This window comes from Phyllobates terribilis, unplaced genomic scaffold, assembly GCF_046119375.1.
Source record: "Phyllobates terribilis strain yellow unplaced genomic scaffold, ASM4611937v1 Scaffold_1__5_contigs__length_1240528914, whole genome shotgun sequence".
Taxonomy (NCBI): Eukaryota; Metazoa; Chordata; class Amphibia; order Anura; family Dendrobatidae; genus Phyllobates; species Phyllobates terribilis.
This window is the reverse complement of record NW_027362761.1, coordinates 739,277,460-739,303,233: the sequence shown is the minus strand read 5'-3', so window position 1 is coordinate 739,303,233 and position 25,774 is coordinate 739,277,460. Positions and strand designations below refer to the sequence as shown.

General features: G+C 41.3%; 5 non-coding genes across 5 annotated transcripts; all 5 read left to right on the top strand.

Annotated features, from left to right (window-relative positions):
* Positions 1-1,741: 1,741 nt before the first annotated feature.
* On the top strand, positions 1,742-1,827 carry TRNAR-UCU (transfer RNA arginine (anticodon UCU)). The gene is given in 2 exon segments: positions 1,742-1,778; positions 1,792-1,827. It is a non-coding gene; the product is annotated as a tRNA-Arg (tRNA).
* Positions 1,828-15,840: 14,013 nt separating this feature from the next.
* On the top strand, positions 15,841-15,926 carry TRNAR-UCU (transfer RNA arginine (anticodon UCU)). The gene is given in 2 exon segments: positions 15,841-15,877; positions 15,891-15,926. It is a non-coding gene; the product is annotated as a tRNA-Arg (tRNA).
* A 4,266-nt stretch (positions 15,927-20,192) lies between these two features.
* TRNAR-UCU (transfer RNA arginine (anticodon UCU)) lies at positions 20,193-20,278 on the top strand. Its single transcript is given in 2 exon segments — positions 20,193-20,229; positions 20,243-20,278. It is a non-coding gene; the product is annotated as a tRNA-Arg (tRNA).
* Positions 20,279-22,720: 2,442 nt separating this feature from the next.
* On the top strand, positions 22,721-22,806 carry TRNAR-UCU (transfer RNA arginine (anticodon UCU)). The gene is given in 2 exon segments: positions 22,721-22,757; positions 22,771-22,806. It is a non-coding gene; the product is annotated as a tRNA-Arg (tRNA).
* A 1,736-nt stretch (positions 22,807-24,542) lies between these two features.
* Positions 24,543-24,628, top strand: TRNAR-UCU (transfer RNA arginine (anticodon UCU)). The gene is given in 2 exon segments: positions 24,543-24,579; positions 24,593-24,628. It is a non-coding gene; the product is annotated as a tRNA-Arg (tRNA).
* Positions 24,629-25,774: the final 1,146 nt, after the last annotated feature.

The window sequence follows — 25,774 nt, the reverse complement described above, 5'->3', positions numbered from 1 at the left end:
GTCATTTTTTGTTGTTCGCGTGATATTACTACTTTGTCTCAGTTGATGTTAGAAAAATGAAAAAAAAAAAGAAAAATATCTGATCTGGGCTTCATATCAACGTTCAAAGCATTGTTCTAGGACTAAAACTTCACTAGGGCCTACTTGCTACTGAAGACTAATAGGACAACTTTATTTTGTTGACTTTTAAAATGACTTTTTTTGCATCCAGTTTAGAAATTCTTGATTTATGAATGTTACCAGTACCTGAAAGAGAAATGACATGAACTCTTTAATGCTGAGGTTTATTTTCTGATGTCTCTATCAGAGCGAACTAGCTGAGGTTATGGTTTAGAATTGCTGAACTTACAAATTGGAAGTCACATTTAGATTTTAGCTCAACAAACAACGTAGAGGGAGCAGCTACTAAAGCCTCAATGTTCCAAAGGATAGCAGATAGGGCACAGTTTGTTATTGCCTATTTTTAGTCTAGTGTTTGATATTCTGTTAGCTGTTTTCAGTAGTCCCAGATTCTTTTTTCAACTTGAGCCTTTTCAAAAGTCTTTTTTGTATGTGTTTGCCTGATATTTCTTTATGATCTCTATTGTGGGTTGGATTTTGGGTTTCTAGATATTTTTGGTTGATTTGTCAACTATAACTTAAAAAAAATGCTAAATTTGGGCAAGCATACTCCAGTCCATCCGTGGAGTGATTATATGTGTGCATGACTTTTTGGCATAAATATTGTACCATTACGCAAAACGTGGACTTTTTTTTGCTAAAAAGTTGCCAAAAAGGTCAAAGATAAGAACAGAGTGAAAACAGCTGCCTTTTCCTCATTAACACTTTCTCCTGAGCTGACGAGATCACTGAAATCATGTAAGCAGGTCATTTTTTGAAGAGCTGAAATTCAGTGGAAATTAGATTTTGCGATTAAGTTAATTTTCATGGCAAGAAATGAGTTTGCACATTTTGACAATTCATTTGATCTCTATTCATTATAATCTAGAGTATACACAAATTACCACTAAAAAAGCTGAAGCAGTAAACTTTGTGAAAAACAAATTTTTTATCAGTCTGAAAACTTTTGGCCATTAGAAGTACAGTCCTAGGTATACTTAGAAAAGCTGCAAAAGGAAACAATGAGGAAAGGAAAAACGTCTAGAGAAAAGTATAGGTGCCTGCTGAAATCAGGATATATAGCAGGAGCACTTCAGAAAATTTCCCAGCATTTATTTGGACTAAAACACATGTTATCTGATAATCTTCTCAAATGCCTAAAAAATTTCTTTTTTATTGACGCCTATCCTTCCCAATCCAGTAGTTCATTAGCATACAAGAACACTTATGTTCCAAACCATTTTTCTTGGCTTAAGTTCCAGAGGGCCAGTGGCTACTGTATTGAAGTTGTAGAAAGTAATAAAGATCAAAATTTGAGAGTTAAAAACCAACAAAAGCTACTCCTTTCTTGGAATTGCATACATTTCCATGCCACACTTTAGAAACAGGGAACTCTGTTAGTACTTTAAAATGAACTGCTAGCATGTAAGACTAAAAAACGCATGTAGTGAGTATTAATATGAAATAGATCTTTCTTTTTTACAGCATATGCATTTTCTTGCTGTCCAGTTTTACTTTTACATATAAGAAGACTAAGGCAAAGTTTCAAAGAGAACAGGAATCTTACTGCTATCCAGTCACCATCAGGAAAATATGGATTGTCTAGACATGGCAGAACACCCACCTTAATGAGGAGACTTGTGGCTCTGTGGCGCAATGGATAGCGCATTGGAGTTCTAGCCATTTGATGTGATTCAAAGGTTGTGGGTTCAAGTCCCACCAGAGTCATATTTTGTTGTTCGCGTGATATTACTATTTTGTCTCAGTTGTTGTTAGAAAAATGAAAAAAAAAATAGAAAAATATCAGATCTGGGCTTCATATTAACTTTCAGAGCATTGTTCTAGGACTAAAACTTCGCTAGGGCCTACTTGCTACTGAAGACTAATAGGACAACTTAATTTTGTTGACTTTTAAAATGACTTTTTTTGCGCTCAGTTTAGAAATTCTTGATTTATGAATGTTACCAGTACCTGAAAGAGAAATGACATGAACTCTTTAATGCTGAGGTTTATTTTCTGATATCTCTATCAGAGCGAACTAGCTGAGGTTATGGTTTAGAATTGCTGAACTTACAAATTGGAAGTCACATTTAGATTTTAGCTCAACAAACAACGTAGAGGGAGCAGCTACTAACGGCTCAATGTTCCAAGGGATAGCAGATAGGGCACAGTTTGTTATTGCCTATTTTTGGTCTAGTGTTTGATATTCTGTTAGCTGTTTTCAGTAGTCCCAGATAGTGTTGAGCCACCCCCGTAGTGTTTGAGTTCGGTTCGGTTCGTCGAACACCCGTGTGTTCGTCGAACTGTTCGTCGAACACCTTCGAACACCGTTAAAACCAATGGCAGGCAAACAAAAACACTTAGAAACACATAGAAAACACCTTCAAAGGTGTCCAAAAGCTGACAAACTGCTCAGAAGACACAACTAACACATGGAAAAGTGACAAGTACATATAGTCATGCGAAAAGAAAAGAGGTGGAGGAGTAAAAGGAGGGGGAGACACAGATATAGGCATGTCATGCCCTTCTAAAATCCAAAAAGTGAGAAGCCGACACGTTCAGTCCGCTCCTGCCCGTGCCACCTCCGCGTCGCCGGGTTTGTGCCAGATCCGCGGTGAACCCTGACGGCCAGCCCCCCTCTCCCAATACTGGTGCCTGTCCACTGGTGGGTCGAGCGAGCCCCCCTGTGGTGTAGGCAGCTCTAAGCTTTTTAATTTAAATTGTCTCTCTAATTTGAATGAATACACTTTAAATCCATTTACAAGGATCTATTGGAGGGCAAGTCTCATGCCAGCAGCCGCGTAATTCCAGCTCCAGTAGCGTCCACTAAAGCTGCTGCAGTTAAAAAGCTTTTATAAGGATCGAGCTCGGCTGTCCACCGCAAGGCATCCTACTGCCAGTCCCAGCCCCTATGCCTTGGGGTGCCTCCTGATGCTCTTCACTGAGTATCCCGTGGTCCCGAAGCATTTCCTTTGAAAAAATTAAGTGTCCAAACTACAGGTGGTGTAGCTTGCTTAACAGCCGGGATAATCCGCTGACTAGCAGACACTGCTACTAGGCACAAAGTATTTCCTGGGCTAGATGCAGTTAAAAATTTGTAATTAGATACTCTCGTTGGATGCTGAGAAAGCATTCCATAGAGTCTCCTGGCACGCCATATATGATTCTCTTAAAAAGCTTGGGGTAGGGGTCTAGAGGACCCTTTTATAGCCAAAATCACGGCCCTGTATCGCAATACGTCACCTAGGCTGAAGATAAATGGATCTGTAGCACCCTGAGGGCTCGGTTGCTACAGAGGTATTGCACCTCACCCAGAGGTGTGATATCTCACTCTCAGGTAAGGATGTAGTGTGGATCAGGACCCGACACCTGCATGCATTACACCACATTGCAGTGGGGCAGGGCGACCAATATGCCCCTGAGATGGGCACGACAGTCCCTGTCCCTGGCTGGAGTGGGGGGAGGGAACACTGAGGAAGGGGAACCCTGTAGTGCAGGAGCAGGGAGGAAGCAGTTCCTGGGTGCATTGAGAAGGGAGTATAAAAGGTGGGCACCATCTTATTTCAGTGCAGAGAAGTCTGAGCAGAAGTGGCAGGGAGCAGGGGCTCTGCATGAGCTCTGCTCCGGAGGCGGGCCTAGTAACAGAGGCCCAGGCCTGGAAGAGGGAGAAGGAAGGAAGAGGAGCGCAGAAGGCTCCAGGAACGAGGAACGAAGGGATCCCAGGGGTGCGGACGGGCGAGTCGCCACCGCACGCCCGAATCCACCTGCGTGGAGGGGTTAGGCCAAAGGGGGAGACCGGTCCCCGAAACTAGTGGAGGCAGGAAACGACCCTCAGCTAGAAACAGGAGGCTGTGACATTTTATGTGGCGCAGCCCCTCGCTACACCCGCTAGGAAGGCACCACATAGGGTCAGGGAAACTGGCGCCAAGTTTACCAAGAGGAGGCCCGAGGCAGCCGGACAGAAGGGTTGGTAAGAAAGGCCAGACAAAGGACACACAAAGGGGGTCCTGTGAAGCGCTCCAAAGTTATCTGGGAGTTGTCTGAGCCCCTCACCTGGTGAGCACAGTATGACGTGGGCAGCCGTTACCTGCAGACGTGGTCTGGATAATAAGAACTGTGAGTAAAGGCCCTGGACTGCATCACTGACTCCGTGTCGTTACTGCTGCTGCCCTGCACCATCACCCCCATCCTCCGCATACACTGCCCTGAGGCTATACTCCTCCCGTGGGGAGTTATGCTACGCTCTGCTGCACCCACAACACCAGCCTCAGCGGTCTGCCCTGGAGCGGCGGTTCACTCTGACCGCAATCCACGGGTGGCATAGTCGGACATTTAAACATCAAAACCACATAAATAGTTCCGCCACTGGTTTGACCGCCGTGAGACACGGAACCGGGTCGCCGCCACGGAGACTACAACCACCAGCATCCACCAAAAAGGGTCCGGCTCCGGGTGTCCCAAGGCCCAGGGGGCGCGTCAGAACATTTTCATCACCTTGTACAATCACCAATGGGACAAGGCAGGGATGTTCTCTGTCCCCTCTCTTATACATCCTAGTGACGGAGCACCTGCTCTCATCAATTCGCCATAACCCCAATATTAGGTGGATTGAGGTGGGAGGCACCGAGTACAAGTGCTCTCTATTGCTGATGATGTCCTAGTATATATCACTCAATCACATATATCCATCCATGCTGTTATGGCTGAAATAGATCACTTTGTTACATGGTCAAATTTTAAAATCAATGCAGCGAAGTCTGAGGCCCTCGATGTCTCCCTCCCCAAATCCATATAGGATTCCATCCAGTCCAACTTTCCCTTTGCCTGGCCCTCACAGGGTATCAAATACTTAGGAATTCCTATTCATAGAGACCTCTCCCATCTATGTTATCTTAATTTTGGGCCCTTTATTGAACAACTCCATACAGACCACGGTTGGCAAGTTAGAACTGTAAGATTCACTGCGTGAACCACTGGTGTTTTGTGGAAAAGCACATGTACACTGTGTTCCAAATTATTATGCAAAAAAGTGTTTAGGAGTGATAAGGGAAGAATTTGTTTGTTTGTCAGTTAAACTCATTGATGGTGATGTGTGTCAGGGCTCTTTATATCACTGTAAGCAATTGCAGACACCTGTGCTAATTAGTTTGGCAGGTGTGTCCAATGAAAGGCAAGACTACTTAAGAAGGCTGTCTCACATTATTAAGCAGCCTACATTTTCTGCCAAAATGGGAAAAAAAAAGGATGTGTCGGCTGCTGAGAAGCAACAAATTGTGGAGTGTTTAGGTCAAGGCATGACTACAATCAACATTGTGCGATGATCAGGATGAAGTGTCTTGGCAATCAAGAAGTATGTAGCTGATTCACAGTACACACGTGTGCGTGCTGATAAGGGCAAATTGAGGACTCTTTCCTACAGGCAATTACGTCAGGTTGAAAGAGCAGCGGCAAAAAAGCCTTGTCATAGCAGCAGACAAGTTTTTGAAGCTGCTGGTGCCTCCAACGTCCCCCGAACAACAAGATGCAGGGTCCTTCAGAGGTTTTACAGCTGTGCATACGCCATCCTGTCGACCTCCTCTATCCACTTCACACAAGCAGAAACGGCTCCAGTGGGCCTAACATTACATGAAGACTGATTTCAAAACTGTTTTGTTCACGGATGAGTGCCGTGCAGCGCTCGATGGTCCAGATGGATGGAGTGGAGGATGGCTGGTTGATGGACACCCCACGCAAACACGGCTACAGCGCCAACAAGGAGGAGGTGGAGTAATGTTTTGGGCTGGAATCATGGGGAGAGAGATTGTCGGCCCCTTTAGGATCCCTGAAGGCGCTAAAGATGAACTCCATAATGTATGTGGATTTTCTCAAACAGCAATTCCTGCCATGGTTCAAGAAGAAGAACCGTGTATTTCACAACAAGATCATTTTTTTGCATGATAATGCACCATCTCATGCTGCACATAAAACATCTGCATCTCTGGCTGATATGGGCATAAAAGGGGACAAATTTATGGTGTGACCCCCATGCTCCCCTGACCTCTACCCCATTCAGAACCTTTGGAGCATCGTTAAAAGGAGTGTCTATGATGGCGGGAGGCAGTTCACATCTAAGCAACAGCTCTGGGAGGGTATTCTGTCCTCATGCAAAACAATTGAAGCAGAAACCATCCAAAACCTGACAAATTCAATGGGCGAGAGAGTTCAGAAGCTCCTTTCGAACAAGGGGTCCTATGTGAAAATGTAACATCACCTAGAATAAAGTTTTGAGTTGAAAACTGTTTGATTTCAGTTTCTAACAACCTGCTAATGCTTATAATTTCAAAAATGACCATTTTTTTGGTCTTTATTAAAATGAAAAGGTTGATCGAAAAGTTTGGGGGATCTAAGAGTGTGGCAACCCAGTAGTCATGATTACTTCGAATTCTGACAATATGAGGGTCATGCTGCAGGTAGTGCAGCAAGAAGGCACTTATGTGTCTTGCGCATCTCGGAGCCCCAAAATTATTTTCCGGGCTAGATGCAGCTAAAAATTCTTATTAATTTTAAATCTGGTGAAGCTTTAGTATAGATGGCCTAATAGGATCAGTGCTGCACACTGCTACAAAGCCCAAATTATTTTCCAGTCAAGATACAGATAAACATGATTAGTAATTTTAAATCTGGTGGAGCTTATTATAGATGGCCTAATAGAATCAGTGCTGCACACTGCTACAAAGCCCAAATTATTTTCCAGCCAAGATACAGATAAACATGATTAGTAATTTGAAAGCTTAAAACGGTTGGTAGGGTGATTTTAACCAATCATCAAGCTTTTACTCTCCCCAGGATGACACAGGGGTAGAAAAGTCGTTTCGGATCCATGATTTGTTCATCTTTATGAACGTGAGTCTGTCTACATTATCAGTGGAGAGCCGCGTGCGCTTATCTGTCAGCACACCACCAGCAGCGCTGAACACACGTTCAGACATAACGCTGGCTGCGGGGCATGACAAGATCTCCAAGGCGTAAGTGGCTAGCTCCGGCCATTTATCCAGATTGGAAGCCCAAAAAGAGCAAGGGTCCAGTGACACAGTCATGGCTTCAATGTTTACTTGGAGATACTCCTGTACCATCGTCTCTAGGCGTTGACTATGTGTCAGACTTCTTGTCTCCTGTGGCCTTGCAAAGGATGGGCTAAAAAAGTGGTGAAATGATTCCGCAAAATTGATGTTACCAGCAGATACTGTAGTTCTGTTACGGCTTGAGTGCTGAACACTTGACGGTCCCACGGTTGGCAAGTTGGAACTGTGAGATTCACTACGTGCACCACTGGTATTTTGTGGAAAAGCACATGTAAGATTCTGCAACAGTCTCTGCAGATACTCCTGCATGCGTGCATCCCTTTCTATGGCAGGAATAATTTCTGCAAATTTACTTTTGTACCGGGGATCTAACAGTGTGGCAACCCAGTAGTCAGGATTATTTCTAATTCTCACAATTCGAGGGTCATGTTGCAGGTAGTGCAGCAAGAAGGCACTCATGTGTGTTGCGCATCCAGGAGCACCAAGTCCCTGTTGTGTTGGTGGCGAGGTAACAATCATGCTTCCTTCCTCTGTCCTCTCCCCCCAACCTCGCACAACAGAAATGTGATCAAGGTCTCCCTCATCTGATGAGTCTTCCATCAGTTCGTCCTCCACTTCTTCCTGGGCTCCTGCACCTTCCTCACTAGTTTGGCTGCTACCATGCGCCCTGGTAAAACCATCTCCCCCACCCTCACATGCCTGCCGCCTTGGTGCTGCCGACCGTCTGGACCTTGCAGATGTTAGCCCTTCCGCATACAACTCCTCCTCCTCTACTTCCTCCACCTCCTCTTGTGCCACCACCTGACTCCGAATTCTGTTTAACATGTGCTCCAGCATGTAAATCACCGGAATAGTCATGTTGATAATGGCATCGTCAGCACTAAACATCTTCGTCGCCATTTCAAAACTGTGCAGAAGGGTGCATAGGTCCCTGATCTGAGACCACTCCTCCAGCGTGATTTGCCCCACCTCTGGATCTCGTTGGCCCAGGCTATACGTCAGAACGTATTGCACCAGGGCTTGTCGGTGCTGCCACAGTCGCTGGAACATGTGCAGAGTTGAATTCCACCGGGTAGTCACATCGCATTTTAGCCGGTGAAGTGGCAGGCCCAACGACTTCTGTAGAGATGTAAGTCGCTGAGCTGCGGGATGCGAACGGCGGAAGTGAGCACACAGCGACCGTGCCCTCTGCAGAAGGCCATCTAGTCTGGGATAGTGGGCTAAAAATTGCTGGACAACCAGGTTCAACACGTGAGCCATACAAGGCACGTGTGTGACATTGCCCCGGCGAAGGGCCGCACCCAGGTTTGCAGCATTGTCGCATTCGGCCTTCCCTGGTTTCAGGTCCAGTGGAGACAACCATTCATGAAATTGGTTCTCCAGAGCTGACCACAACTCCTCAGCTGTGTGACTCACATTTCCCAGACATTTCAATGTAAAAACCACCTGATGACGTTGAGCCCTACTGCCAGCATAGTAAGGAGGTGTGCAGGATCCCTTCTGCGCAGTTAGAAAGCTTGTGGCATGACCAGACAGGCTTTGGGTGCAGGTGGAAGACCGAGAGGAGGTTGAGGAGGCAGAAGCAGTGGAGGAACTTTGACATAAAGAGGATTGACGCACAACTCGTGGGGACGGCAAGACTTGGACAGCAGCCCCTTGTCCTGCTGTCACCATAGTTACCCAGTGCCCAGTCAGCGACATGTAACGCCCCTGTCCATGCCTACTCGTCCAAGTGTCTGTGGTGAAATGCACCCTGTCACACACAGAGTTTCTCAAAGAAGCGGTGATGTTGTGTGCGACATGCTGGTGGAGCGCAGGCACACCTTTCTTTGAGAAGTAGTGCCGACTGGGCATCTGGTACTGGGGCACTGCGACGGACATAAGGTCTCGAAAATCCTCTGTGTCCACCAGGCGGAAAGGCAGCATTTCTGTAGCCAAGAGCTTGCAGATGGTGAAATTCGACCTCTTAGCTTTCTCATGGCTAGGAGGAAATGGTCTTTTACTTGTCCACATCTGAGGGACCGAGGGCTGGCTATTGTGCTTAGACGGGGTTGATAAGGGTGTCCCCGGCAAACTGCCGGTCTGTGAGGAAGATGCAGGCGGACATGTTAGGTTGCCTTCATCCAAAGGTGGTGCTATCGATGTCGGACAGCGCTCAAGACCAGCTGGTGTTACCACCTCCAAAGAAAATGATGACCTGCCAATCACGCTGGCTGTTGCGGGTAAAGAGGTGGCAGGTCTGCGCCCCAAAACAGGTGTGACTGCTGTCCCCCCAGTCACAGAGGATGAAGAGGCCGCGGATGCACAAGATATGGCAGACGGTGGTTGGCCCGGCCGGCTAGACCGCATTGTAGCACACTGAGCTTCCCACTGCAACTTATGCTTCATGTCCATGTGCCGGTTCATGCATGAAGTACTCAAACTATGTATTTTTTGGCCTCTACTTAGCTTTTGCTGACAAATGTTACAGATAACACGAGTTGGGTCATCTTTATCGATCTGAAAAAATGCCCAGGCTATGCAAGGCTTAGCACCCATGCGACCTGAAGAGCCACCACGACTTGTGGTGAGAGGCAGAGTTGTGTTTGAGGATGCAGTTGTTGACGTGCTTCCAGTACTACGTCTCTGTCCAGGAAGGCGCAACCTGACCTCGTCGTCACTAGCATCTTCCTCCACCTCCTCTGCTGACCTCATCTCTTGGCTGATTGTGGGTTGACAGTAAGTGGGATCTCCGACCTCATCATCATCACCCTGTGCGTTATCACACCCGTCGTCCTCAGAGCCAACCTGTTCCTGCCCTGACAAAAAACTAAAGTTGTCGCTCCAATCAGGTATTTGAGTCTTATCATCGTCTTCCTCATTGTCTCCACCAACAGGAGTTACAGTTTGGGAATGAGGGTCTACATTATGGTCAGAACCTTCTGCGTCTGGTCCTGGATCCGACTCATAAAGATTCTGGGCATCAGTGCAGATCATTTCCTCGTCTGGATTCACAGAAGCGCTGGAGTCGACCTCTGATTCCCAGGCTATAGTATGAGTAAACAGCTCTGCAGACTCAACCATCTGTTCTACCTCATACTCAGACGGGCAGCTGGAGATTTGGGAGCTGTGAGGAAGCAAGTGCGATTTGGGTGACACCTTTGAGGACTGGAGTATTTGTGATGTTGAAGTTGATGTGGAGGAGAGCCCACTTAAAGGAGCACTTGATATCCGTTGAAGCACCTGCTGTTTTTGTGCCTCATCTGGAATTTGTAGCGATTGGCGTGGCCGTAAGAAAGGGATCTTATCACATTGTCCGCTAAAAGAAGTAGACATTTTAGTTTGGCTGGAAGATGGTCTTTCTTCTGCACCTACCCCACGGACACAACCTTTTTTCCCCTTCCCAACACGCCTATTCCCCTTTCCACCAGCAGCAGGCCTTTTTCCACTCATTTTGGTGGTTAACTAATTCACAACTCTGGAGTTGTTTGCACAAAAAAACTATGGATGGGAACCGAGCAGAGCTGAGTGGCCAAACTGTGGTATTAGGCCAAAACTATTGGCTGGGTTAGATGCAGAAAAAAATTATATTCAATTTGCAACCTGATGGAGGTCAGTATAGATGGACTAATAGAACAAGTCCCACACACAGCTAGAAGCCCAAATATTTTTTCAGAGGTAGATGCAGAAAATTTTTTTATTCAGTTTGCAACCTGATGGAGGTCTGTATAGATGGATTAATAGAACAAGTCCCACACACAGCTAGAAGCCCAAATATTTTTTCAGAGGTAGATGCAGAAAAAAAATATATTCAGTTTGCAACCTGATGGAGGTCAGTATAGATGGACTAATAGAGAAAGTCCCACACACTGCTAGAAGGCCAAATATTTTTTCAGAGCTAGATGCAGACAAAAAATTATTTTGAATTTGCAACCTGATGGAGGTCAGTATAGGTGGACTAATAGAACAAGTCCCACACACTGCTAGAAGGCCACATATTTTTTCAGAGCTAGATGCAGAAAAAAATTATATTCAGTTTGCAACCTGATGGAGGTCAGTATAGATGGATTAATAGAACAAGTCCCACACACAGCTAGAAGCCCAAATATTTTTTCAGAGGTAGATGCAGATAAAAAATATATTCAGTTTGCAACCTGATGGAGGTCAGTATAGATGGACTAATAGAGAAAGTCCCACACACTGCTAGAAGGCCAAATATTTTTTCAGAGCTAGATGCAGATAAAAATTATATTCAATTTGCAACCTGATGGAGGTCAGTATAGATGGACTAATAGAACAAGTCCCACACACAGCTAGAAGCCCAAATATTTTTTCAGAGGTACTGTAGATGCAGATAAAAATTATTTTTAATTTGCAACCTGATGGAGGTCAGTATAGATGGACTAATACAACAAGTCCCACACACAGCTAGAAGCCCAATATTTTTTCAGAGGTAGATGCAGAAAAAAATATATTCAGTTTGCAACCTGATGGAGGTCAGTATAGATGGAGTAATAGAACAAGTCCCACACACAGCTAGAAGCCCAAATATTTTTTCAGAGGTAGATGCAGATAAAAATTATTTTTAATTTGCAACCTGATGGAGGTCAGTATATATGGACTAATAGAGAAAGTCCCACAAACTGCTAGAAGGCCAAATATTTTTTCAGAGCTAGATGCAGATAAAAATTATATTCAATTTGCAACCTGATGGAGGTCAGTATAGATGGACTAATAGAATGATGCTATGCCCAAAAGATTTTACTTCACTAGGTGCAGTAAAAAAATTGGTATTCTATACACAGGTGGTATATCTTGCAACACAGATAGGCTACTCCACTGACTAACACACTCTGCAATAGGCCAAAAAGGATTAGCTTTGCTAGATTCAGCCAAATGCTGTGAAAAAAACTTGCACAGCACTGGCACAGACCTGCCTGGCAAAAACTGATAGGAACTGATGTAACCTAGTCCTGAAAAGGACACCAATTACAATGAGTCTTTACTCCCACAATCTATCTATTTAAGAGCACAGACCTGCCTGATAAAAGTCGTAGGAAATGCTGTAACCTAGTCCTTAAAAGGACTGCAATAACAACTATTCCCTGCTCCCAAGCTATCTGTAGATTTGTGCGAAAATTGGCTTGAAATTAACAAGGTATAGCGCACACAGCAACAGCGGTGCCGTCTAACACGCAGCTGCAGCAGTGAGAAAATGGTGGCGACGGGGAAAATGGCTTGGTCTTATAGGGCAAGGACATGTGACATACACTGCCAATGACACATGCCCTTGCTTGTGTGAAAAAAAGCACTTCGCTCCGTGTGTGCGCTGCTGATAGGCTGACAGATTGCACCTCCCCACTGTAAATGCGGGAAAGAGAAAAAAAAAATGGAGATCTTCATTGTTCCTGCAGAGATCCATCCCCTGACCCCTCCCCCCACCCCGCTGTACACTCAAACTGCGTATTAACATTAATTTTCATCATTACTGAGAAAAAATCCAGTTATGATTTTGGTGCACGAACAGTTATCGAACATAACCTCGAACAGCCGAATTTTTCTCAAATTGCTCGTGTTCGCCGAACGGCTCGAACACCGCCCAAAACAGCTCGAATTTGAAATTGGCGAACAGTTCGAGTAGAACAACGCTCATCTCTAGTCCCAGATTCTTTTTTCAACTTGAGCCTTTTTAAAAGTCTTTTTTGTATGTGTTTGCCTGATATTTCTTTATGATCTCTATTGTGGGTTGGATTTGGGGTTTCTAGATATTTTTGGCTGATTTGTCAATTATAACTTAAAAAAAATGCTAAATTTGGGCAAGCATACTCCAGTCCATCCGTAGAGTGATTATATGTGTGCATGACTTTTTGGCATAAATATTGCGCCATTTTTTTGCTAAAAAGTTGCCGAAAAGGTCAAAGATATGAACAGAGTGAAAACAGCTGCCTTGTCCTCATGAACACTTTCTCCTGAGCTGACGAGATCACTGAAATCATGTAAGCAGGTCATTTTTTGAAGAGCTGAAATTCAGTGGAAATTAGATTTTGCGATTAAGTTAATTTTCATGGCAAGAAATGAGTTTGCACATTTTGGCAATTCATTTGATCTCTATTCATTATAATCTAGAGTTTACACAAATTATCACTAAAAACCTGAAGCAGTAAACTTTGTGAAAACCAAATTTTGTATCAGTCTGAAAACTTTTGGCCATTAGAAGTACAGTCCTAGGTATACTTAGAAAAACTGCAAAAGGAAACAATAAGTAAAGGAAAAACGTCTCGAGAAAAGTATAGGTGCCTGCTGAAATCTGGATATATAGCAGGAGCACTTCAGAAAATTTCCCAGCATTTATTTGGACTAAAACACATGTTATCTGATAATCTTCTCAAATGGCTAAATAATTTCTTTTTTATTGACGCCTATCCTTCCCAATCCAGTAGTTCATTAGCATACAAGAACACTTATGTTCCAAACCATTTTTCTTGGCTTAAGTTCCAGAGGGCCAGTGGCTACTGTATTGAAGTTGTAGAAAGTAATAAAGATCAAAACTTGAGAGTTAAAAAACAACAAAAGCTACTCCTTTCTTGGAATTGCATACATTTCCATGCCACACTTTAGCAACAGGGAACTCTGTCAGTACTTTAAAATGAACTGCTAGCATGTAAGACTAAAAAACGCATGTAGTGAGTATTAATATGAAATAGATCTTTCTTTTTTGCAGCATATGCATTTTCTTGCTGGCCAGTTTTACTTTTACATATAAGAAGACTAAGGCAAATTTTCAAAGAGAACAGGAATCTTACTGTTGTCAAGTCACCATCAGGAAAAAATGGATTGTCTAGACATGGCAGAACACCCACCTTAATCAGGAGACTTGTGGCTCTGTGGTGCAACAGATCAACCAGTGGACATCTAGCCAATTGATGTGATTCAAAGGTTGTGGATTCGAGTCCCACCAGAGTCATATTTTGTTGTTCGCGTGATATTACTACTTTGTCTCAGTTGATGTCAGAAAAATGAAAAAAAAAAAAGAAAAATATCAGATCTGTGCTTTATATCAACGTTCAGAGCATTGTTGTAGGACTAAAACTTCATTAGGGCCTACTTGTTACTGAAGACAAATAGGACAACTTAATTTTGTTGACTTTTAAAATGACTTTTTTTGCATCCAGTTTAGAAATTCTTGATTTATGAATGTTACCAGTACCTGAAAGAGAAATGACATGAACTCTTTAATGCTGAGGTTTATTTTCTGATGTCTCTATCAGAGCGAACTAGCTGAGGTTATGGTTTAGAATTGCTGAACTTACAAATTGGAAGTCACATTTAGATTTTAGCTCAACAAACAACGTAGAGGGAGCAGCTACTAACGGCTCAATGTTCCAAAGGATAGCAGATAGGGCACAGTTTGTTATTGCCTATTTTTGGTCTAGTATTTGATATTCTGTTAGCTGTTTTCAGTAGTCCCAGATTCTTTTTTCAACTTGAGCCTTTTTAAAAGTCTTTTTTGTATGTGTTTGCCTGATATTTCTTTATGATCTCTATTGTGGGTTGGATTTGGGGTTTCTAGATATTTTTGGCTGATTTGTCAACTATAACTTAAAAAAAATGCTAAATTTGGGCAAGCATACTCCAGTCCATCCGTAGAGTGATTATATGTGTGCATGACTTTTTGGCATAAATATTGTGCCATTACGCAAAACGTGGACTTTTTTTTGCTAAAAAGTTGCCAAAAAGGTCAAAGATAAGAACAGAGTGAAAACAGCTGCCTTGTCCTCATGAACACTTTCTCCTGAGCTGACGAGATCACTGAAATCATGTAAGCAGGTCATTTTTTGAAGAGCTGAAATTCAGTGGAAGTTAGATTTTGCGATTAGGTTAATTTTCATGGCAAGAAATGAGTTTGCACATTTTGGAAATTCATTTGATCTTTATTCATTATAATCTAGAGTTTACACAAATTACCACTAAAAAAGCTGAAGCAGTAAACTTTGTGAAAACCAAATTTTGGATCAGTCTGAAAACTTTTGGCCATTAGAAGTACAGTCCTAGGTATACTTAGAAAAACTGCAAAAGGAAACAATGAGGAAAGGAAAAACGTCTAGAGAAAAGTATAGGTGCCTGCTGAAATCAGGATATATAGCAGGAGCACTTCAGAAAATTTCCCAGCATTTATTTGGACTAAAACACATGTTATCTGATAATCTTCTCAAATGGCTAAATAATTTCTTTTTTATTGACGCCTATCCTTCCCAATCCAGTAGTTCATTAGCATACAAGAACACTTATGTTCCAAACCATTTTTCTTGGCTTAAGTTCCAGAGGGCCAGTGGCTACTGTATTGAAGTTGTAGAAAGTAATAAAGATCAAAACTTGAGAGTTAAAAAGAACAAAACCTACTCCTTTCTTGGAATTGCATACATTTCCATGCCACACTTTAGCAACAGGGAACTCTGTTAGTACTTTAAAATGAACTGCTAGCATGTAAGACTAAAAAACGCATGTAGTGAGTATTAATATGAAATAGATCTTTCTTTTTTACAGCATATGCATTTTCTTGCTGTCCAGTTTTACTTTTACATATAAGAAGACTAAGGCAAAGTTTCAAAGAGAACAGGAATCTTACTGCTATCCAGTCACCATCAGGAAAAAATGGATTGTCTAGACATGGCAGAACACCCACCTTAATCAGGAGACTTGTGGCTCTGTGGCGCAATGCATAGCGCATTGGACTTCTAGCCAATTGATGTGATTCAAAGGTTGTGGGTTCGAGTCCCACCAGAGTCATATTTTGTTGTTCGCGTGATATTACTACTTTGTCTCAGTTGATGTTAGAAAAATGAAAAAAAAAAAAGAAAAATATCAGATCTGGGCTTCATATCAAAGTTCAGAGCATTGTTCTAGGACTAAAACTTCACTAGGGCCTACTTGCTGCTGAAGACTAATAGGACAACTTAATTTTGTTGACTTTTAAAATGACTTTTTTTGCATCCAGTTTAGAAATTCTTGATTTATGAATGTTACCAGTACCTGAAAGAGAAATGACATGAACTCTTTAATGCTGAGGTTTATTTTCTGATGTCTCTATCAGAGCGAACTAGCTGAGGTTATGGTTTAGAATTGCTGAACTTACAAATTGGAAGTCACATTTAGGCTGTGTGCTCACGTAGCGTTTTTCAAGCGTATATGCTTCAGAATTTCCGCAGCGTAAACGCTTGAAAAACGCATGTATATCCGCACCCCATGGTCCCCAATGGCATTCCGCAATGTCAATGCCCATGCTGCGGATTTTTCCACAGCGTATATGTTGCGGTCAAAAATCCGCAGCATGTTCATAAATTTTGCGGAAGCGCAGCGGAATCAATGTGCGGATGGTACCCAGGTCTGGAGGAGAGGAGACTCTCATCCAGACCTGGGTACCAAAGAAAAAGGAAAAAAAAGAATAAAATAAAGTTTATACTTATCTTCTGATGTTTTCCCTCCGTCGCACTGTTGTCTGAAGGACCTGCCACGTCATTGAGTCATGTGACCCACCACATGACTCAATGACGTCACCGCAGGTCCTGCACACAACAGCGTGAGCCGCTCAAGACTCCGGACGGGGCAGAGAATGCATCGGAAGGTGAGTATAAAGTTTATTTTTTTAATTTTTACCATTCTGAACAAGTTGTCAAGCACTTTTCCAAGTGATGCTTGGAGAAGTGCTTGATAACCCGCATGCGGAAATGCATGCAAAGACACCTCACAAACGCTTCTACCTGCCGGGAAAACCGCATGTAATATCCGCATGTGATTTTCCCGCCAGGGAGAAGCGTAAAAAATATGCTTCAGGTCCGCAACGTAGGCACATAGCCTTAGATTTTAGCTCAACAAACAACGTAGAGGGAGCAGCTACTAACGGCTCAATGTTCCAAAGGATAGCAGATAGGGCACAGTTTGTTATTGCCTATTTTTGGTCTAGTGTTTGATATTCTGTTAGCTGTTTTCAGTAGTCCCAGATTCTTTTTTCAACTTGAGCCTTTTTAAAAGTCTTTTTTGTATGTGTTTGCCTGATATTTCTTTATGATCTCTATTGTGGGTTGGATTTGGGGTTTCTAGATATTTTTGGCTGATTTGTCAACTATAACTTAAAAAAAATGCTAAATTTGGGCAAGCATACTCCAGTCCATCCGTAGAGTGATTATATGTGTGCATGACTTTTTGGCATAAATATTGTGCCATTACGCAAAACGTGGACTTTTTTTTGCTAAAAAGTTGCCAAAAAGGTCAAAGATAAGAACAGAGTGAAAACAGCTGCCTTGTCCTCATGAACACTTTCTCCTGAGCTGACGAGATCACTGAAATCATGTAAGCAGGTCATTTTTTGAAGAGCTGAAATTCAGTGGAAATTAGATTTTGCGATTAGGTTAATTTTCATGGCAAGAAATGAGTTTGCACATTTTGGCAATTCATTTGATCTTTATTCATTATAATCTAGAGTTTACACAAATTACCACTAAAAAAGCTGAAGCAGTAAACTTTGTGAAAACCAAATTTTGTATCAGTCTGAAAACTTTTGGCCATTAGAAGTACAGTCCTAGGTATACTTAGAAAAACTGCAAAAGGAAACAATGAGGAAAGGAAAAACGTCTAGAGAAAAGTATAGGTGCCTGCTGAAATCAGGATATATAGCAGGAGCACTTCAGAAAATTTCCCAGCATTTATTTGGACTAAAACACATGTTATCTGATAATCTTCTCAAATGGCTAAATAATTTCTTTTTTATTGATGCCTATCCTTCCCAATCCAGTAGTTCATTAGCATACAAGAACACTTATGTTCCAAACCATTTTTCTTGGCTTAAGTTCCAGAGGGCCAGTGGCAACTGTATTGAAGTTGTAGAAAGTAATAAAGATCAAAACTTGAGAGTTAAAACCAACAAAACCTACTCCTTTCTTGGAATTGCATACATTTCCATGCCACACTTTAGCAACAGGGAATTCTGTTAGTACTTTAAAATGAACTGCTAGCATGTAAGACTAAAAAACGCATGTAGTGAGTATTAATATGAAATAGATCTTTCTTTTTTACAGCATATGCATTTTCTTGCTGTCCCGTTTTACTTTTACATATAAGAAGACTAAGGCAAAGTTTCAAAGAGAACAGGAATCTTACTGATATCCAGTCACCATCAGGAAAAAATGGATTGTCTAGATATGGCAGAACACCCACCTTAATCAGGAGACTTGTGGCTCTGTGGCGCAATGGATAGCACATCGGACTTCTAGCCAATTGATGTGATTCAAAGGTTGTGTGTTCATGTCCCACCAGAGTCATATTTTGTTGTTCGCGTGATGTTACTACTTTGTCTCAGTTGATGTTAGAAAAATGAAAAAAAAAAAAGAAAAATATCAGATCTGGGCTTCATATCAAAGTTCAGAGCATTGTTCTAGGACTAAAACTTCACTAGCGCCTACTTGCTGCTGAAGACTAATAGGACAACTTAATTTTGTTGACTTTTAAAATGACTTTTTTGCATCCAGTTTAGAAATTCTTGATTTATGAATGTTACCAGTACCTGAAAGAGAAATGACATGAACTCTTTAATGCTGAGGTTTATTTTCTGATGTCTCTATCAGAGCGAACTAGCTGAGGTTATGGTTTAGAATTGCTGAACTTACAAATTGGAAGTCACATTTAGATTTTAGCTCAACAAACAACGTAGAGGGAGCAGCTACTAACGGCTCAATGTTCCAAAGGATAGCAGATAGGGCACAGTTTGTTATTGCCTATTTTTGGTCTAGTGTTTGATATTCTGTTAGCTGTTTTCAGTAGTCCCAGATTCTTTTTTCAACTTGAGCCTTTTTAAAAGTCTTTTTTGTATGTGTTTGCCTGATATTTCTTTATGATCTCTATTGTGGGTTGGATTTGGGGTTTCTAGATATTTTTGGCTGATTTGTCAACTATAACTTAAAAAAAATGCTAAATTTGGGCAAGCATACTCCAGTCCATCCGTAGAGTGATTATATGTGTGCATGACTTTTTGCCATAAATATTGTGCCATTACGCAAAACGTGGAATTTTTTTTTTGCTAAAAAGTTGCCAAAAAGGTCAAAGATAAGAACAGAGTGAAAACAGCTGCCTTGTCCTCATGAACACTTTCTCCTGAGCTGACGAGATCACTGAAATCATGTAAGCAGGTCATTTTTTGAAGAGCTGAAATTCAGTGGAAATTAGATTTTGCGATTAGGTTAATTTTCATGGCAAGAAATGAGTTTGCACATTTTGGCAATTCATTTGATCTTTATTCATTATAATCTAGAGTTTACACAAATTACCACTAAAAAAGCTGAAGCAGTAAACTTTGTGAAAACCAAATTTTGTATCAGTCTGAAAACTTTTGGCCATTAGAAGTACAGTCCTAGGTATACTTAGAAAAACTGCAAAAGGAAACAATGAGGAAAGGAAAAACGTCTAGAGAAAAGTATAGGTGCCTGCTGAAATCAGGATATATAGCAGGAGCACTTCAGAAAATTTCCCAGCATTTATTTGGACTAAAACACATGTTATCTGATAATCTTCTCAAATGGCTAAATAATTTCTTTTTTATTGACGCCTATCCTTCCCAATCCAGTAGTTCATTAGCATACAAGAACACTTATGTTCCAAACCATTTTTCTTGGCTTAAGTTCCAGAGGGCCAGTGGCTACTGTATTGAAGTTGTAGAAAGTAATAAAGATCAAAACTTGAGAGTTAAAACCAACAAAACCTACTCCTTTCTTGGAATTGCATACATTTCCATGCCACACTTTAGCAACAGGGAACTCTGTTAGTACTTTAAAATGAACTGCTAGCATGTAAGACTAAAAAATGCATGTAGTGAGTATTAATATGAAATAGATCTTTCTTTTTTACAGCATATGCATTTTCGTGCTGTCCAGTTTTACTTTTACATATAAGAAGACTAAGGCAAAGTTTCAAAGAGAACAGGAATCTTACTGCTATCCAGTCACCATCAGGAAAAAATGGATTGTCTAGACATGGCAGAACACCCACCTTAATCAGGAGACTTGTGGCTCTGTGGCGCAATGGATAGCGCATTGGACTTCTAGCCAATTGATGTGATTCAAAGGTTGTGGGTTCGAGTCCCACCAGAGTCATATTTTGTTGTTCGCGTGATATTACTACTTTGTCTCAGTTGATGTTAGAAAAATGAAAAAAAAAAAAGAAAAATATCAGATCTGGGCTTCATATCAAAGTTCAGAGCATTGTTCTAGGACTAAAACTTCACTAGGGCCTACTTGCTGCTGAAGACTAATAGGACAACTTAATTTTGTTGACTTTTAAAATAACTTTTTTTGCATCCAGTTTAGAAATTCTTGATTTATGAATGTTACCAGTACCTGAAAGAGAAATGACATGAACTCTTTAATGCTGAGGTTTATTTTCTGATGTCTCTATCAGAGCGAACTAGCTGAGGTTATGGTTTAGAATTGCTGAACTTACAAATTGGAAGTCACATTTAGGCTGTGTGCTCACGTAGCGTTTTTCAAGCGTATATGCTGCGGAATTTCCGCAGCGTAAACGCTTGAAAAACGCATGTATATCCGCACCCCATGGTCCCCATTGGCATTCCGCAATGTCAATGCCCATGCTGCGGATTTTTCCGCAGCGTATATGTTGCGGTCAAAAATCCGCAGCATGTTCATAAATTTTGCGGAAGCGCAGCGGAATCAATGTGCGGATGGTACCCAGGTCTGGAGGAGAGGAGACTCTCATCCAGACCTGGGTACCAAAGAAAAAGGAAAAAAAAGAATAAAATAAAGTTTATACTTATCTTCTGATGTTTTCCCTCCGTCGCGCTGTTGTCTGAAGGACCTGCCACGTCATTGAGTCATGTGACCCACCACATGACTCAATGACGTCACCGCAGGTCCTGCACACAACAGCGTGAGCCGCTCAAGACTCCGGACGGGGCAGAGAATGCATCGGAAGGTGAGTATAAAGTTTATTTTTTTAATTTTTACCATTCTGAACAAGTTGTCAAGCACTTTTCCAAGTGATGCTTGGAGAAGTGCTTGATAACCCGCATGCGGAAATGCATGCAAAGACACCTCACAAACGCTTCTACCTGCCGGGAAAACCGCATGTAATATCCGCATGTGATTTTCCCGCCAGGGAGAAGCGTAAAAAATATGCTTCAGGTCCGCAACGTGGGCACATAGCCTTAGATTTTAGCTCAACAAACAACGTAGAGGGAGCAGCTACTAACGGCTCAATGTTCCAAAGGATAGCAGATAGGGCACAGTTTGTTATTGCCTATTTTTGGTCTAGTGTTTGATATTCTGTTAGCTGTTTTCAGTAGTCCCAGATTCTTTTTTCAACTTGAGCCTTTTTAAAAGTCTTTTTTGTATGTGTTTGCCTGATATTTCTTTATGATCTCTATTGTGGGTTGGATTTGGGGTTTCTAGATATTTTTGGCTGATTTGTCAACTATAACTTAAAAAAAATGCTAAATTTGGGCAAGCATACTCCAGTCCATCCGTAGAGTGATTATATGTGTGCATGACTTTTTGGCATAAATATTGTGCCATTACGCAAAACGTGGACTTTTTCTTGCTAAAAAGTTGCCAAAAAGGTCAAAGATAAGAACAGAGTGAAAACAGCTGCCTTGTCCTCATGAACACTTTCTCCTGAGCTGACGAGATCACTGAAATCATGTAAGCAGGTCATTTTTTGAAGAGCTGAAATTCAGTGGAAATTAGATTTTGCGATTAGGTTAATTTTCATGGCAAGAAATGAGTTTGCACATTTTGGCAATTCATTTGATCTTTATTCATTATAATCTAGAGTTTACACAAATTACCACTAAAAAAGCTGAAGCAGTAAACTTTGTGAAAACCAAATTTTGTATCAGTCTGAAAACTTTTGGCCATTAGAAGTACAGTCCTAGGTATACTTAGAAAAACTGCAAAAGGAAACAATGAGGAAAGGAAAAACGTCTAGAGAAAAGTATAGGTGCCTGCTGAAATCAGGATATATAGCAGGAGCACTTCAGAAAATTTCCCAGCATTTATTTGGACTAAAACACATGTTATCTGATAATCTTCTCAAATGGCTAAATAATTTCTTTTTTATTGACGCCTATCCTTCCCAATCCAGTAGTTCATTAGCATACAAGAACACTTATGTTCCAAACCATTTTTCTTGGCTTAAGTTCCAGAGGGCCAGTGGCTACTGTATTGAAGTTGTAGAAAGTAATAAAGATCAAAACTTGAGAGTTAAAACCAACAAAACCTACTCTTTTCTTGGAATTGCATACATTTCCATGCCACACTTTAGCAACAGGGAACTCTGTTAGTACTTTAAAATGAACTGCTAGCATGTAAGACTAAAAAACGCATGTAGTGATTATTAATATGAAATAGATCTTTCTTTTTTACAGCATATGCATTTTCTTGCTGTCCCGTTTTACTTTTACATATAAGAAGACTAAGGCAAAGTTTCAAAGAGAACAGGAATCTTACTGCTATCCAGTCACCATCAGGAAAAAATGGATTGTCTAGACATGGCAGAACACCCACCTTAATCAGGAGACTTGTGGCTCTGTGGCGCAATGGATAGCGCATTGGACTTCTAGCCAATTGATGTGATTCAAAGGTTGTGGGTTCAAGTCCCACCAGAGTCATATTTTGTTGTTCGCGTGATATTACTACTTTGTCTCAGTTGATGTTAGAAAAATGAAAAAAAAAAAGAAAAATATCAGATCTGGGCTTCATATCAAAGTTCAGAGCATTGTTCTAGGACTAAAACTTCACTAGGGCCTACTTGCTGCTGAAGACTAATAGGACAACTTCATTTTGTTGACTTTTAAAATGACTTTTTTTGCATCCAGTTTAGAAATTCTTGATTTATGAATGTTACCAGTACCTGAAAGAGAAATGACATGAACTCTTTAATGCTGAGGTTTATTTTCTGATGTCTCTATCAGAGCGAACTAGCTGAGGTTATGGTTTAGAATTGCTGAACTTACAAATTGGAAGTCACATTTAGATTTTAGCTCAACAAACAACGTAGAGGGAGCAGCTACTAACAGCTCAATGTTCCAAAGGATAGCAGATAGGGCACAGTTTGTTATTGCCTATTTTTGGTCTAGTGTTTGATATTCTGTTAGCTGTTTTCAGTAGTCCCAGATTCTTTTTTCAACTTGAGCCTTTTTAAAAGTCTTTTTTGTATGTGTTTGCCTGATATTTCTTTATGATCTCTATTGTGGGTTGGATTTGGGGTTTCTAGATATTTTTGGCTGATTTGTCAACTATAACTTAAAAAAAATGCTAAATTTGGGCAAGCATACTCCAGTCCATCCGTAGAGTGATTATATGTGTGCATGACTTTTTGGCATAAATATTGTGCCATTACGCAAAACGTGGACTTTTTTTTGCTAAAAAGTTGCCAAAAAGGTCAAAGATAAGAACAGAGTGAAAACAGCTGCCTTGTCCTCATGAACACTTTCTCCTGAGCTGACGAGATCACTGAAATCATGTAAGCAGGTCATTTTTTGAAGAGCTGAAATTCAGTGGAAATTAGATTTTGCGATTAGGTTAATTTTCATGGCAAGAAATGAGTTTGCACATTTTGGCAATTCATTTGATCTTTATTCATTATAATCTAGAGTTTACACAAATTACCACTAAAAAAGCTGAAGCAGTAAACTTTGTGAAAACCAAATTTTGGATCAGTCTGAAAACTTTTTGCCATTAGAAGTACAGTCCTAGGTATACTTAGAAAAACTGCAAAAGGAAACAATGAGGAAAGGAAAAATGTCTAGAGAAAAGTATAGGTGCCTGCTGAAATCAGGATATATAGCAGGAGCACTTCAGAAAATTTCCCAGCATTTATTTGGACTAAAACGCATGTTATCTGATAATCTTCTCAAATGGCTAAATAATTTCTTTTTTATTGACGCCTATCCTTCCCAATCCAGTAGTTCATTAGCATACAAGAACACTTATGTTCCAAACCATTTTTCTTGGCTTAAGTTCCAGAGGGCCAGTGGCTACTGTATTGAAGTTGTACAAAGTAATAAAGATCAAAACTTGAGAGTTAAAACCAACAAAACCTACTCCTTTCTTGGAATTGCATACATTTCCATGCCACACTTTAGCAACAGGGAACTCTGTTAGTACTTTAAAATGAACTGCTAGCATGTAAGACTAAAAAACGCATGTAGTGAGTATTAATATGAAATAGATCTTTCTTTTTTACAGCATATGCATTTTCTTGCTGTCCAGTTTTACTTTTACATATAAGAAGACTAAGGCAAAGTTTCAAAGAGAACAGGAATCTTACTGCTACCCAGTCACCATCAGGAAAAAATGGATTGTCTAGACATGGCAGAACACCCACCTTAATCAGGAGACTTGTGGCTCTGTGGCGCAATGGATAGCGCATTGGACTTCTAGCCAATTGATGTGATTCAAAGGTTGTGGGTTCAAGTCCCACCAGAGTCATATTTTGTTGTTCGCGTGATGTTACTACTTTGTCTCAGTTGATGTTAGAAAAATGAAAAAAAAAAAAGAAAAATATCAGATCTGGGCTTCATATCAAAGTTCAGAGCATTGTTCTAGGACTAAAACTTCACTAGGGCCTACTTGCTGCTGAAGACTAATAGGACAACTTAATTTTGTTGACTTTTAAAATGACTTTTTTTGCATCCAGTTTAGAAATTCTTGATTTATGAATGTTACCAGTACCTGAAAGAGAAATGACATGAACTCTTTAATGCTGAGGTTTATTTTCTGATGTCTCTATCAGAGCGAACTAGCTGAGGTTTTGGTTTAGAATTGCTGAACTTACAAATTGGAAGTCACATTTAGGCTGTGTGCTCACGTAGCGTTTTTCAAGCGTATATGCTGCGGAATTTCCGCAGCGTAAACGCTTGAAAAACGCATGTATATCCGCACCCCATGGTCCCCAATGGCATTCCGCAATGTCAATGCCCATGCTGCGGATTTTTCCGCAGCATATATGTTGCGGTCAAAAATCCGCAGCATGTTCATTAATTTTGCGGAAGCGCAGCGGAATCAATGTGCGGATGGTACCCAGGTCTGGAGGAGAGGAGACTCTCATCCAGACCTGGGTACCAAAGAAAAACGAAAAAAAAGAATAAAATAAAGTTTATACTTATCTTCTGATGTTTTCCCTCCGTCGCGCTGTTGTCTGAAGGACCTGCCACGTCATTGAGTCATGTGACCCACCACATGACTCAATGACGTCACCGCAGGTCCTGCACACAACAGCGTGAGCCGCTCAAGACTCCGGACGGGGCAGAGAATGCATCGGAAGGTGAGTATAAAGTTTATTTTTTTAATTTTTACCATTCTGAACAAGTTGTCAAGCACTTTTCCAAGTGATGCTTGGAGAAGTGCTTGATAACCCGCATGCGGAAATGCATGCAAAGACACCTCACAAACGCTTCTACCTGCCGGGAAAACCGCATGTAATATCCGCATGTGATTTTCCCGCCAGGGAGAAGCGTAAAAAATATGCTTCAGGTCCGCAACGTGGGCACATAGCCTTAGATTTTAGCTCAACAAACAACGTAGAGGGAGCAGCTACTAACGGCTCAATGTTCCAAAGGATAGCAGATAGGGCAC